The sequence below is a fragment of the Heterocephalus glaber genome, unplaced genomic scaffold (genome assembly GCF_053883595.1).
Source record: "Heterocephalus glaber isolate CG9 unplaced genomic scaffold, H.glaber_assembly_v1.0 deba00001610, whole genome shotgun sequence".
Taxonomy (NCBI): Eukaryota; Metazoa; Chordata; class Mammalia; order Rodentia; family Bathyergidae; genus Heterocephalus; species Heterocephalus glaber.
In genome coordinates, this window is record NW_028258381.1 from 1,213 (window position 1) to 17,223 (window position 16,011).

A 16,011-nucleotide genomic window follows, 5' to 3' on the forward strand; every position below is an offset into this window, starting at 1 on the left:
AAATCATCAAACTGATATGCCAAAATTATATATTTATTGTGATATCAACTGATAGTAACATACAAGCTGAGATTTTCTCATTTGTCAATGAATACAAGATCTTTTCCTGAATTAGATACAAATGAACATCTGAGTGAAAACAGTTCTAGACAAATATTTTATGAAATTCTGCATGCAGAAAAGTTGTTTCACCTCTTTTTCCTGGGTATGAATTTATATTTATACCTGTGTCAATATAGCTTATATATATGGAGTGATATGCAGTATTACTTTTTTCTAAACCCTGATTAAGAAACTCAATTATGTGAACCTCTTAATGTTTTCCCCAAATTAAGATAGAATCAGCCCAGAGTAAATAAGGACAAGTTTCTGTTTGTGGGACATTTATATGAAGGACATCTTCATAAATATACATATTACTCCACTCCTCCCTAGTATCAATGCAGATGGGTTTCCCATCTTTAAAAGACTAAACATTAGAAATTTTGTTCTCCAGGTTAATCTCATAGAAATTAACCTCTTCTGCCGAAAGGAGCCATGTCAAGTCTGCCTCTAGCTGACAAGCTGAAAAGGAAATATTTGGATATTGTGAGTGAGATATATGGGATGGCTTTTTCAAATCTGAAGCAATTCCTTGAAAGTTACATGACATAAACTATTCCTTTTACAAGGATTTCCTTTATGATACACCTCATATACATATTTAAACACTGTAATATATTTGGGGTATTTAAATTTTTAAAAGTATGGGGCTTTTGAAACACATTTTCTAATTTTCACCTAATTTATCTTAAGTTTGTATTATTAAGTTAGAATTGGTTTTCTGATGTTAATTAATGATGTTTTAGAGCAAACTATTTGACATAGATAAGTAACCTAATCTGTCAATGTCTAGGTGACACTGATCTCACTGTACTTTTTAAAAACTTTAAGCTGAAACAGCCCACTAATAAACTGATTCATATTTGGAAACAAGTAGAGTTATATACTTTTAGAAACTTATCTCTATTACTATAGTGAAAATTATGCTGCTTATTTATAGGCCTATTAACTCATGAATTTTGTACTTGACAGGTCGATAAAAGAGAGCTATTTATGCCTTTCACATCACAGGAGTTCTTTGTTTATTTCATGCTTCCTGTGCCATTAAAAATACAGTACTTGGGCTGGGGATTTAGCTCAGTGGTTCCAGCGCCTGCCACGCAAGCGCAAGGTCCCAAGTTCGATCCCGGTACCAAAAACAAACAAACAAACAAAATACAGCACTTAAGGTCCTAAAAGTGGACCTTTAAATAAGGAGCTAAGTATGTAGTCCTTTGACCATCTTAAGGCTGCCATTTTTTGGAACAAATAGCTTATGGTCAATCCTGCCACCAATGACAGGGAAACTCCAATTGAAAATACTTTTGGGTAATCAGTATTGATGATTCTGATAAATGATCTGAAGGAATTACAAAATGTAATGAAATCTGTCTATTCTCTGGGAAATCCAGTGCCTTCTTTGACTTCCAATTTTGTGTTCATATGACAGATGAAAAAGTGTAGGTGTGGGAATACGTCCCTGAGATTGATGGTAGGTAGAACTCTCTAGCCTACATTTCTCAACTCTATGATGTATCGTTGTGCCATCTAACATTGCAAATGATTCAGACTCATGATGGACTTTAAATGTTGGCTAATTAAATCCGTAAGTACTTCAACAAATACCCAAAATGATATACCACTTTAAAATGCAGTACTTTCTCCCTACACTGTACTTTCCTCGCACCTCTGGGGCAGCAAATAAGAGTAATGTTGTACCTTTAGTTTCCAAACTGTTACGTTGATATTACTGATGAAATCCTTGGTATTTATCAAGGGAAAGTGTTTGTGTTCAGCTAGATTTAGCACTTGCTCCAGGACTTTGAGTTCTTCTTCTAGGCACTGAAGATGTGGCAATTCTGAGGGCTAGTATAATAATAAAAATAATTATCAGCTCAGTTACCCTATATTAAACATCAGAATCAGAAGTTAATCTACAATTTATTTTTATTAACAGTAGGAGTACATATTAATCCCATTCCCTTCTATCCTTTCCCCTAGCCCTCCCACTTCCTTCCCCTTTGCCCCTTTTCTTCCTATTTCACATTACCTATTATACATTTTAGTCCTTATTTACACTTTCAGTTTCTCACACCAGAGAAACTATTCGGAATTTATTCATGTGTGTCCTATTTATTTCACTTAAGAGTATTGCCTCAATGTGCATCCACTTAGCTATAAATGTCTCTAATTTCTCATTTTTTATGGCTGAGTAGTACTCCATTTTATAAAAAAAAAAAACCCATATTTTCTTGATCCATTCTCCAGTTGATGGGCATTTGGGCTGTTTCCAAGTTTTAGCTATTACAAACTGCACTGCTATGAACATGGGCGCACATATATCACTGTGGTATGATTCTTTTAATTCTTTGGGGAAGATCCCCAGCAGTGGAATAGTGGGGTCAAATGGGACTTCCAGTCCTAGTTCTTTGAGGTATCTCCATACTGATTTCCACAGTGGTTGCACCAGTCTACACTCCCAACAGCAGTAGAGCAGGGTTCCTCTTTCCCCACAGCCCCACCAGCATTTGTTATTGGTTGATTTGTAAATAGGGAGGGATGGAGGGGTTGAAGGGAGGGCTGGGCAAGGGAGAAAAATAAGAACCAAGAGAGACTATGTAAAGGTGCAAACTTCCAATGATGAATGTCATTATATTGTATACCTAAAATGTGCCAATGATTAGGATGAATAATCGACAATGCAAAATAGGAATAAAAGGTCCAAAGGGGTAGCGGTAGTGGGAGGGGCAGGGGAAAGGAAAGAAGGGAAAGGAAAAATGCTGAGAAATGGAAAAAATGGAAATGAAGTCTTTGTAAATAGGGAAGGGTGGAGGGGGTGAAGGGAGGGCTAGGAATGGGGAAAAATAAGAACCAAGATGCATCATGTAAAGGTTCAATTCCCAATGAGAAATGTAATTGTGTTGTATACCTAAAATGTACCAATAAAAGAATTCAACAACAACAAAAAAAGAGTAGGAGTATATAGATTTTAGCATTATCTCTGTTCCTAGTATTGCTGTAAAAATGGACCAACACAATTTATGTTACAAAACTGTAAAAACAAGGGCTCAAAAATGTAGGATTAACTGTTTAATAACGAGTCATTTGTTTCAGTTTAGTTAGGCTTTGTAAAAACTCAGCATTTCTGCATCCAAATGCAAATCACACTCTTTAGGTTTCATAACTCTGTCATCAGACCTCTAAACAGGGTTTCTTGAGGACCAACCTCCTCCAGATCAATTAAAGTGCCTGTTAAAATGTAGGTTTCTGGGTCTCATTCCACATGAACTAAATTGGAATCTTTCAGGGGTGGGGCCTGGGAATACATACTTTAAGTGAGCATCCTTTACAGATTTTATGTATGCTACAATTTGGGAACCTCTAGCATAAAGCAATGGAGGTACCCTGAATCAATTACCCCAGGTTATGAGGCCTTTAAGCAATTGTCACATTGGCACAGCCAAAAAGTGAAGTCAAAAGTGACATATTTGAGTAGCAAAAGCTAAAAGACACATAATCTTACATTCATTCTGCAGCTCTAAGCTCTGTTACTATTTAAAATTTGACCTCCCAGAAGCTGCTTACCACAGTAAATATGCAGCCTACACAAATGCCTGAACCGGTGACCACTTAATGCCATGCCCTTGCTTGGATCAAGAAATGATATTTTTAAAAAAATCACTATTTTCTCAGAAACTTCGATTAAAGAGTTAAAGAGATTGTTTATTATAGTGCTCATTGTACTTTTATAAGAATTCATATGCTAAAGTCAACCTGGAATTCTGTTTTAAGAAGCCTCTCCAGATGAGTTTTTGTCTTTTAATCTAATATATAAACTCTATAATTCTTTTTATTTCTTGCCTTTTCTTTTTTTGTTCTTTTGGCCTAAGGTCTCTAGGAATTTTGCTTAAGACTAAAAGTCATCACCATTACTATTTGATCCTGACTTCCGGCAGTCTTTTTTCCTCCTGCCTATTTCTTACATAGACTTTATAGATGAATTATTCTATGCTCCATGTATTTTATTTCCTTTTTAGAAAAAGAGTATGAATAAATACTCCTCATTTGTGGCACACTGCACACATTCCTGGACAGTGAAATCATGTTTTATTTAGCATTATGCACAGAGTTCATCTCAGTGCCCAGGGGGGAGCAGTACTCAATAAACATCTGTTCAATTCAATTCCTTTGTCTTCTCTCCTGGACTTAGGACCCACAGGTACAATAGATATCCTCTGGCCACTCGAAAACACCCCAAATCATCTTCTCCTTTAAACCAGCTTCTCACCTAATGTTTGTTTCTCAGGTTAGTTAATCAGGCTTGGAAACTTCAAGGACACCTCTGACTCACTATCCTGATCCCGCCAGTCACAGAACTCTGGAGCTTCCCCTTGGGAACGTTCCTTGTACTAAACCCTTCCTTCCCATGTGCACTACCTGCACCATCCTCCAGGGCTTTATCCACCTCAGGATCACTATGACAACTTTCCAGCAGAGAGGGCCTCAGGAAAGGCAAGTAAACTTTACTGAGTGCCTGATACAGATGTAGTGTTTCGTATTTAATTTCCAGAATAAAGCTGTGATGCAGGTATGATTTACTCTGCTTCATAAATAAGAAAGTTGGCCTCAAAGCAAGCTTCCCCAGGTCACACAGAGGGTAAAATGCTGAACAACCTAGAATCAGTCCGACTCTTACTCATTTTAGTGTTTCCTGTGGCTGCTGATTCTTCTCTTTATGGACCATAACCATCTTCAACATCCTACTTTTCTTAAACTCTGCTTTTACCCAGCCATACTTCTCTTTAAAAAAAAAAAAATAGCAGCCCCTACTGCACATGTTGTAGAGTCTAAACTCCTCTGGCCGACTCTCAGGGATGTGCACAACCCGCTCCACCCTGCCTACCCAATCTCTGTCCCTTGTTCCTCAGGTTCATTCTTCACTGTCTTGTAAACATATTATTCTGCTTATTTCTGCACTATCAAGGGTATTCCTGTACCAGCAAGGATATTTTTTGAAAATGTGTTAAAATACTCTTCTCTTTTGCCTTTCCAAGTATAAGATCTTCACCCTTGTTGACTCAGGACACTGTATATCTGGAGGGAGGGGTACAGTGTAGAGCTGGGTGGGTGTATTCAGGGGAAGGTGGGGAACAGTTTTATTCATTCATTCATTGTGGTACTTGGGACTGAACCCAAGGAGCACTGAGTTATACCCCTACCACTACTTTTTTTTTTTTTTTAACACATTTTATTTTGAGACAGGGTCCTGCTAAGTTGCCAGGCCTAGTCTTGAACTTGTGAACTTCCAGCTTCAGCCTCTTGAGTTGTGGGGATAACAGTCATGTGCCACCATGCCAAGTGAGAAGATAAATTTTAGAGGAGGATTACAAAGAAAACGATTAAGGTAATGTTCTCATTTTTGCAAGAAAAATCAGATTTTGCAAGCAGAATTTGAGAAAAGGAAAATTGTATCATGGAAGCATCTTCTCATTTCCCTTACTTCTCTAATTCATTCTGGAGGAACCTGATCACAGAGAGCTCTCATCATGCAGATAGGATAGCTCTCCCCCTTTGACAGCAAAGCTCTGATGCTTACTGTCCTGGGTGATGAAAGAAATAACAGAAGGAAAGAAGTCAAGGTGTGGATTCAATAAAGTAAGGAAGTACTGAGGGCTGAGGGTACTTGCCAGGCCCGTTGATTGGGAGATCTGGAATAGCCCATCTGGTTAAGTAGTGGAATGGTGTGAGCTGAGAGCTTTCTCCATCACTCTCGGGGTCCCTTTAAGTGCACACTCTGAGATGAGCACATAGGGGTCTTCACCAAAGCGAGGGATACAGTGCTGGAGCTATGAACTGGAGGATGCTGCAGGCACCTGGCACTGTACCCCTTGGGCCCCAGCTAAAACCACATATGTCAGGGAGGACACCTGGAGCTCTAACAAAGGCAAGTCAGCAAAGATCAAGTTATTTCCACTGACAAGCAGCACTAAGTAGGTAAGGAAGATGGCCAGGAGATGAGAAGATACAGGGGACACCAACTCTTTCCCCTCCTTGCCCTTGGGGGAACAAATAACCCCTCCTCCCTAAATGCCCATGGGAGAACATGGGAAGAGGTGGCTTCCTGGGAGCCTGAGCAGTTTATCCAGTTGAGAGAGTATTTCTTTAAAATAACATTTACTTTATAACATCAAACCATGACAAATGAGGCCATCCTCCCATCGTCTTTCTAGAGTAGGCTCAGCGATTTGGTCCAGGGAGACCATAGAGATTCTGACCTGTTTTGGAGATGGTGAGAAGGGAGAATCAGCAAGCAAAAGCCCTGCACGCTCTGGCTCCAGACACAGGGAGACACTGTCCTCGCTGACCAAATTCCTGCAGTAATATAGGACATGCCTTCCCTCCTTGTCACCTGACATAGCTGCTTAATTGCTTAATTGACTTAACTGCTTAATTTACTGATTGCTTAATTCACTTGTTGAATAAGAATGTTTTTGTAGCAAGCAAACAAAACAAAAATTTAAAAACTCATTTAAACCACAGTTTGGCTCTTTGGTTCATGTCTTCCTTCGGCTGGTGGGAGGCCCAGAAAAAAGGCTTACTATGGACAGGTGACAGGAGCTGTGTTGCTGATCATCCAGTTGTGATTTCTTGACTCTGCTCCACTTACATATGGGATGTTCCTCTTGTTTGCATCCCTGAACATACTCCTATTTCTACCCTCCCCCAGTTCAAGTCCTTCTTACCTTCCATGGTCCAGCTTACATTATAGTCTGTAACAGAGAATCAAGTTTCACAAGGTAATGCCTAGAAGACCAGCAAGATTCTGCTCATTCTGAAAAGTAGTCTTTTGATCCTTTCTGAAACCAATCCTCACTTCAGGAGCCTAAGCTTTTGTAATATTACTAGTCTGCTCATAAATCTAGATACCTAAATTTATTTAATGTTCTTGATTTTTCTCTCCTGGATTAGTGTCTCCTGTGCTGCTCATATCCTTAAGTTTGATTGAGGATTAATGTTACATGCTTATTTTATCTTATATGCTTCTTATGTAGTCTCTGCCAGGCCTAACATAGTGCATTAAATGTGGATGAATACGTATTGTTTGAAATTATTCCTGTTAATAAAAAGACTTCATCAGAATGCTAAGTAACTTCATTAAGGTAACTGAGGGATAGAGAATTAGAAGATTAGAACTCAGAGGTCTTCTCCCAGGCGAGTTCTACTTTATCATGCTGTCTCCAGGGAATAAGAAAAATGAACAACTGATTAAAAATCAAAATATTATTATTAAGTTATATGCTGAGCTTATGTGCTGGAACATTTTGATTCTATAAAGAACAGCTTTTAAAATGGCTCTTTGGACTGAATCCTAAGGTCCTTAGAACTCAGCAACAAATGAGCATTATTAAAGCAATCACCTCAAATTCTTATTAAAATGAGGCAAAGCATTAACCAACTACTCATTCCATGCAGCAAGAAAGCAAACAAAGTAACAACACTATCAATGTGAGCCAAAGCAATGATACTAACAGCCAAAATGTTTGGATGGGTCAGTTCACCACACTGAAGGAAGGGCAGTGCCAACTGGCTAGTATCCAGCCTAGCATCTTGTGAAGGGTAGGAAGAGCAGAAAGAGTTATAGAAGACTAGTAATGAAAATGTGTCGAAGACCAAGAACCATATTAGTTACAGTCCTAGAGATGATGATAATTGGAAGTGGTAGTGAGAGTGGAAGCAGCAGGTACTAATCAAGACAACAAAGTCAACGCAATGATAAGCAATGAAATTCAAAAAATAGAAAATCTCATAGTCTCCTTGGCATGCAGTACCTGCCTGTCAATGTAGCTGCCTCTAGAGACATATGACATCCACACAGTGCCTACATGTGTGTGGCTAGAAAGAGAAGGAATCTGCCAAACAGTTCAGCAATGCCATCAAAAACACACTTCTGAAATTCTCTTAAGATTGATAATTGTGGAGGGGAAGAAGTGACATGGAAGTCACTCTAAGCTTGTTAGCCCGTAAGTACACCAGGATGCTAGACTAGAGGATGGCATCCATCTGCTCAACTGTCTGTGCAGAGGGTCCAGAGCCACATGTCCCACATCCCACACCACCTACTGCTGAGCCTGCATCTATCTACACACTGTACAGCTTCACAACACATTCTCACTGTAACAACCAAACCAGAAAGAGAAGGTGCTCCACTTAAGAAAGAAGAAAGCAAAGGACAAATTTAATTTCTAAAGATTCTCATCCAACCCAAAAGTTAAAGTGTAGAGATGCCAGCACTTACAAGCCTAGAGAGATGTTTGGGTCTCTACAGTAAAGAATTCTCCAAGAGTTTCTGTTGGCCTGTGTTATATTTGGAATTCTTGACGTGTAATTTTAATAAGTTTATTAGCTATATGTTAATTTTGGTATTTTCCCTAATGACTGCCAAGAAGCTCCCGTATGTTGAAGGAGGGAAGCTTAGATTTCCTGTCTTCTTCACTCTCCCTTCATCCTTCTTATGAAAGCATGAGTGCCTCAGCAACTAGAACCAGAAAAGTAAGACATCGAACAGTGTGTTGGTCCCTCTAAAACTGCACGGAGGCAGAAGTGAAGACCATTAACTATTGCTCTCATGACCCAAGAAAGTACTTGAGCAAATGCTTTCTAGAACTTAGCTATCTGTGCTTCCAGGAATGGCATTTACATTTTATTTCTCACACCATTAAATCAACTATCATACTTTGTATTTGTCTGTTTTCATACCAGTCTCTTCAACAACACAGGAATATCCACAGGCACAGAGACTGCCTCTTTTTATTCTTATGTGCCCGGCTTCAATACATGGCTCATGAACATCTGTTGGAAGGATGAATGCACAGATGTGCCTATACTTAATCTATAAGACTAACGACCGGAGTAACTGACAATTTTCCCCTCTAGATCGAAGAATACTCTTAATTACAAATGTTAACTTGTGGAAACAGTGGTGGAAGGGAATTAAAATAATTCTTCTGTAAAAAGGAATGGCATGAATACAATAATAAAAATTAATAATCAGAAATTAATAATCATTCTTTCAATAAAATATTCAAATATATATTTCTGCTTAATCATATTCAACTCTTAGTTATACAATAGAAGTGTCTGATGAATTCTATATCACTTGATTTTGATTTTACACAAAGTTATGTTTTGTCAGGCTAATATGAGGACAGGTAGGGGATAAATCTTATTTTTTTCAGGAAGATTCGGGACAACAAAATTAAAAGTCATGAGTTCAGTCCATAATTGAGTAAGAACCAAGACAAAACGAACTCAGATAAGAAGATAAAAGACTTCTACTGACTCGAGAGAAGTTCATATTTGGCTATTTAAATATATTAGTCACTGTCAATTATATATATATATATATATATATATATATATATATTTAACCTCTAATGTTATTAAAACCCAAGGGATCTGGTTTTCTATCATTCTCATCCATGTCTGAAGTCAAAGCTTGAGGTTTTAAATGTTTCCTCCAACCTTACCATCCTGCAACCTTTATTTCGGCAGAGAATTCATATACAACCATTTATTTTGACAAAATATATTTAGAGATGCAAAAGTGGTGTAGAATATCGGCACTGTCAAGCTCTTTCCTTAACAGGTCACAAATATGAGGACATTTAAATCTCATTTTTTAAAAAAGATCTAGGACCAAATACATGTTATCATCTACTATTTGAATAATGCAAACAAAATTGGAGAGATTTTTTAAATAAGACTTTTTGGAGTAATCATGGGCAAATAGCCCTTAATTAAAGATAGAATGCTAGAAATACTCTCATACAGTCACTGCTGAGCCCCTTATGCACAAGTGTGAAGTCAGCCCCTCCATGGTCCACAACTCAGACCCTCTATCTCAGGGCAGATTCCTGTGTGTTCACCCTGTTCAGGCCACTAGTCTGGCTCCCTGGTCACAGCAGTGTTGTCATATGTTGAGGGCAGTTTGAGGAGAGGGTTGAGAAGAGAGACTGCTGGCCAGGTAAAGAGGCTTTCCTCTTCAGAAGAGTGCCCAGCAGCCATTCCTTGTTACTTAAGCATGCTCCCTAGAATTGGCCATCTTTATTCCCCAACAGGAAGTTGAATTATTCCTTCCTATCAAGGGCACAGTGGCTCAGGAAACAATGCTCTTCCTCCCATTGCATCTCCCGTAGTGTTTTATTGCCAGTTGCAATCTTAAGGTGAGATTTTATGAGATATTGTAGGCAAAAGAAAAGCTTAATGATTAACAACAACTTTAATAGAGACAGAGACTGAGACAGGAAGACTTTTCCTATTCCAGCACAGTAATGAGAGAAACCCAAAATGTGATTCAGTCCTCTGAGAGCGGTCCAGTGCTGGACTTGGATTCTTTCACCTTTTTGATATTAAGACAATGGTTAATCATGAATGACATCCAGCAGGAAATCACTTGTGCTTTGAGACATCCTTTTGGCCTCTTCTCCCTCTGCTTACTGCTCCTTCTTATCTTGCAAACTTTCTTCAATTGATCTAACATCAGCAGCTAAATTGGAATGACAACTTAATTGGAGCTCATAAATTACTTAATGCTAGTTAATAGTTTCCTGTGCTCTTCTTCCCAGGAGTGAATCCATTTTAAAATTCTTTGGGAAGAGAGAAATGCTTAACCCAAAGGAGGCCACAGTGTAAACAGCAGAGCTCTGGGAACTTGGGGAGTTCACATGAACTGGGACTGCTGTAAATTAGATACCAACCTGTGATTTAGTTTCTTAATTTGTAAAATAAGGCACTGGACTTAACAAATCCTTTCCAACTCAAATATGCCATTATTCTTGAAAATATCTTATATCAGTTAAATTTAGAGGTGTAGTGCTTAGATATTTATTTGTGAGGACTTCAGATGACTTTCTTATCATAACTCATAGATTATTTTCTACTCCATTTACTTAATAAGATCAGTCATGAGTGAGGATACTCTTCCTTCTGTGTTCTCAGTTGTTAAAAAATACTGTCACTATTAGGACTTAAATAAAACACAATTGTAGGGATGTTTGGTTTCAAGATGATGGGATAAAGGCCTGTTTTGCCCTCTTTCCTTTCCAAAATTACCCCCTGAATAACAAGAGAACTAAAAACAGAAACAAAATTTCCATGAAGCCAAGAGACATGTGTAACCACAAGCCAAGATATATGACAATAGAAACGGGATAAGGTAAAAGAATACTAAATCATTTTTCGGAGAAAAGGAAGTTCCATCCAAAGTGCAGGAAGCAGATGATCCACACTGCTCTGTGCTAAAGAAGGCCCAGAAATCAAAGGCAAAAGAAATTCCAGACTGCAGAGAGGAAACTTGAGCCTGAAATGAGGGAATTGCTGAAAGTCTGTATGAGGAATAGGAAGAAACCTTTCCTTACCCATAGATCCCTAACCCGTAATTTATGTGGTCAGTTGACAACCCTCCCAACCCCTAAAAGAGACAGGATTTGGAATTTCTGGAGATATAGAAATAAAGATGCTCTAGATGTGAAGATACCAGGCCCAGGGGAGAGCAGGAACTAGGAACCATGGGGGAGCCCTGCCCATTTCCACAAGACCAAAAGCGAGTTTTATTATTTCCTAATCCTGCTTACCCTAAGAGATGGTTTTTTAAAAAATCACATCTCTGAAGTAAGAAAGAATGCTACAAAAAAAGAATAGCCATAAGAAAGAGCTCTTAAGAAATTCAAAATGTAATGGCTAGGGGCTGAGGTTGTAGCTCAGTGCAAGAGTGTGTGGCATACACGAAGCTGGGGTTTCAGTCTCCAGCACCTCCGCCTATGGCTAGAATGCAAAGAATCCACTCAAAAAGTTGGGAGATGGGGAGAAAGAAATGTCTCAAACGACAAAGCAAAACCACATCACAAAAGGTAAGATCAATTCAGGAAGTCCAACATCCACATAACAGGAATTCTAGAAAGCGAGGAGTGAAATACGGGTAGAAGTTGGGAAATGATGTAAGAAACAATACAAGAAAACTTCCCGGGACAAAAGGACATAATCTCCATATTGACAGGGTTCACCAAGTCTCCAGCTCAAATAATGAAAAGAAATCCATACCAAGGCACATCTTTAAAATAGCACTCATGTATGCACAATTCTAAAAGATTTCTGGGAAAAAAACCCCCTTTAAAACCACATACAAAATAAGCCAGAACTCTAGAAGAGGTGTCGTCATGAAAACACGATGGAGAGAATGTAGAAAATTTAGCTAAACAAGCAAAGACAAAATAAGACAAATGTTTATTTCTCACATAAAAATGAGTAATTATATATTACCTTATACTCTATACTCTATATGATATATTATACTATTTTACTTGGTTTAGCAGTGAAAAATTATTACATGGTCATAATAATGAAGACCTTAAATAAGATATTAACCAGAAATTGTAACAAACCATGTTGTGGAGGATAAGGGAAGAACAAGAAGTATACCTGAGAAAAAATTCTCACCTGAGCTTATTGAATAACATGAAGGCAGTGTATGAAGAAGCTGAAAGTGGAGTGAAATGGAGTGGACAGGAAGGAAACTAGGGAGCAGCTGGCACTTCCTGTTGTTCTTCAAAGCCTTTTAGCACTATCTTTTAAGACTACAGTCATGTATTACTTCGATATTATACAAAAATAATTTGAAGCAAACCAACAGAAATGACACTTCTACACTGTACTTAGTGAAACTTACTGTAGTGCACAAATCTGATCATATACTGAAAAGTTTTAGGTTACTAAAGGCCTCAAGTCCAATGCCAGGTTGTGCTGTTCTTGAAAATTAATTTGTAATGTACAGTAATGATCTACCTTTTCCTAAATAACACCAGTCGGACTTTAGTCTTCAAAGTCTACATCCCTGTCCTTAGAGATTCATCCGGGACCTGCAGAGTCTCCAGTCTCTACTCTAGGGATGAGAAGGTGTTACTTCCATTCTGATGCCAACCAATGGACACAACACTATTCTTAATCCCGCAGCCAAACCAGGCCAAGATTGGAACATTCATAAAAATTCACTCTCATGGAAACTGACACCCAACTAGTTAATCTGCATTACAAAGTAAAGGGTCCTCATCTTCACCTCCCCTTTCTTATAGCTAAGCATCAGAAGCTGTTTATGACTTGCCAAATCACTTTTAGAAAATTCCTTCTCTGTGTACCAGTTTCCTCTGTCAAAGGCCAATGATAAAAACCTGTTCTAAGAAGGTGTGATTCAAGTTAATGAGCATATATAAACACAGATTACTGCTTTTATTATGCCTAATTTTTGGTCGCACTAATAAAAATCTCCAAGTTCTCTTTACTGGAAGTCTCTCTCTGTTAAAGGTAACACTACAGAGAAATCCGATGACTTTGTGCATACATAGATTTTTTTTTTTTTTTTTGGTACTGGGGACTGAACTCAGGACCTTGTGCTTTCGAGGCAGGTGCTGTGCCACTGAGCTAATTCCCTGGCTGTGCATATATGTTAATGTGTGCAAGGACTAACTCTTCTTTCTAAATGTAGACTCATAAATTCTTGCTTTCTTGAGCTTTTGCCACCTGTGTGTCAATTTTTCCCTTTTCTCAAAGTCTTGTCCTTTTCTAGACATCCCTGCGTTAGTGCCACCCCACATTCTTTTCTTTTATGTTTTGTTTGCTATTTTTCTCTTTGCCCTCTGAATTTCTTACCTCCGAAAACTAGTTTAGGCTCTTTTTGTTTCTCTCTTCACTCACCTTTGAGTAATCTCATATGAACCAGCAATTCTTTCACGGTTTCCACCAGACAGCAAACTCACAAATTCTTGTAACCTCTATAAACTTGGATTTCTATCTTCCTTGCTTGACACCCCTATTAGAATTATCTGAAAAATCAGATCCTTCCCATTGCTCTTCTCAACAATGACATCAACATCTCTAGTTATCTAGCCAAAATAATCAAATCATTTCTCTTCCTGCTTCTCTTTAAGCCTGTCATGGGGAGTAATGTGAAGAATCCCCTAGATTCCACTTGTGTGCTCTCTTCCAACCTCTCATTTTCATCCCACCAACACTACACTGTAACAGATCCTAACCTGAGCTGGGGCAGCTACAACAACCTCCGAATTTGTTCCTTTACATTCTGTCAACTGCCACTTCAATCCTTCTCGCTCCCAGAGTGAGTGGCTTTGACCAAATTCTTGCTGCTTTAAAACAAGCAATGGCTGCCTGTTGCTACACCCTGAGCATGTACGATTTTTCATATTAATACCCCAAATCACAATATCTAGCCAAATCTCACTGCTCCCCTACACATACTCTATGTTCCAGTCAAACTCTACTAATATTCCTGAGACATGTCTGGTGGGTTTTGTTTTGCTTTGTTTTGGCAGAAAAGAGAGAAGGGATTTGAATTAATTACCTGTTTCTTACCCCATCAATCCTTCAAGGCCCATAAAAGTTTCCTTAATTTCTCAAAGTATTCATATTATCCTCACCCAGTGTCTCCAAAATTTTCTTTTTTTATTTCTTTGTTTTCCCTCTCTCCTTCCCTCCCCCTCCCTCCCCCTGTTCCTCCCTTCCTTTCTTGTTCTCTTCCTTCCTTCCCTCCTCTTGCTGGAGATTGAATCCATGGCCAGGAACATGCTAGGCAAGCTTTGTGTCACTGAGCTCCATCCCTAGCCCAAGGCTTCCTTAGTTTCTCTACAACCCAAGTCCCTCTCTCCTGCATTTGATTTCTCATAGTTCTCTGTTGTTTAAATCTGTACTTATTTTACTCTAATTTATAGCAGAATTGCTCATGCTCAGACTTCCCCCTCCCATGAAATTTTAAACTCCTGAGCACAGGAATGTGCTGTTATCACCTTTGTGAGTTGCTATGTCTAACCTGCGCTTAGCACTCGTATGCACTAAAGAAATGTCTTTGAACTTGAACTCACAAGAACATTTTGGCATTCATCAGGTACATTTAACAACCAAATATCTTTAAGAACGAGGTAAACTCTGATGACAAATTACTTGTTCCTAGGTTTGCAGACAATTGGGATGGAGCAAGTCTTGGTTTGGCTAAATGGTAGAATCAAGATTTGTATCAAAGATTTAAAAAAAAAAAATCTTGCTAGTGATAGAACAGATAACATTCTCCCTCCTATATCAGCTGTTTACACTTTCCCACTGGAATACTGGAACGTGGAGCAATGAAATGAGCTCGGGATTACTCTGAGGAAATCGGGGGTGGAGTAAAAGTGGAATTCTCTCCTCAGGACCCTGCTGAATTTTAAGTTCAGCTCTGCCTCTCTGCTTACTGAAAATACCCCTGTGACCTTGCTAGACTTGGCATCTTTCTCAGAGTCCACCCTGGCCTTCCTGCTCACGTTTCCACAGTGATGTGAACCCTGTTCGGTAGGAATATGCTATTCAGCACACATGAGGATTATTCTGAGCTCTTCCTATCTCTGCCAGATACCGAGCTAGTCTCGGAGGTTACCAAGTGACAGGGCCTGCTGCCCTACCCCCAAGAGAAACATTCACTAATGTGTATCTCCTTCCAAAGACTGGGTCTTCTTCCCCTACAGAATAAGTACACCACAACACTTCCTCGCTGAAGCAGGTGAAGTCGGTAGGTAGACAGGAAAGGTGTTGTATGAGCAGTTAGACGGGGAGCCCACCACTGAATCGCCCCAGGGCACTGTGTAATGGTCCTGGAGCCTCAAATGTGAATACAATAACCTCTGCTCAGCCCTACTTTCTCAGACAAGAGTGTACAGGTATCCCATTTAGTCCTGATTGAAGGAAAAAGATGATTCTTTTAAAAGAAAATGAGCGAGTTTATAAAAAAGCAATTTGGCAAGAAGCAAAATGGGCAATATTTATAAACCTTAGGGAGGTGTTGAAGCGAGCTGACAGCGCTTTAATCCCAAAGGATCGGGTCTTTTCCTCCAT

At 38.9% G+C, this 16,011-nt stretch overlaps 1 long non-coding RNA gene across 1 annotated transcript; it reads left to right on the plus strand.

Annotated features, from left to right (window-relative positions):
- The first annotated feature begins 3,177 nt into the window (after positions 1–3,177).
- Positions 3,178–9,172, plus strand: LOC147822570 (uncharacterized). The gene is made up of 2 exons (XR_015445355.1): positions 3,178–5,485; positions 8,842–9,172. It is a non-coding gene; the product is annotated as an uncharacterized LOC147822570 (long non-coding RNA).
- The last annotated feature ends 6,839 nt before the right edge of the window (positions 9,173–16,011 follow it).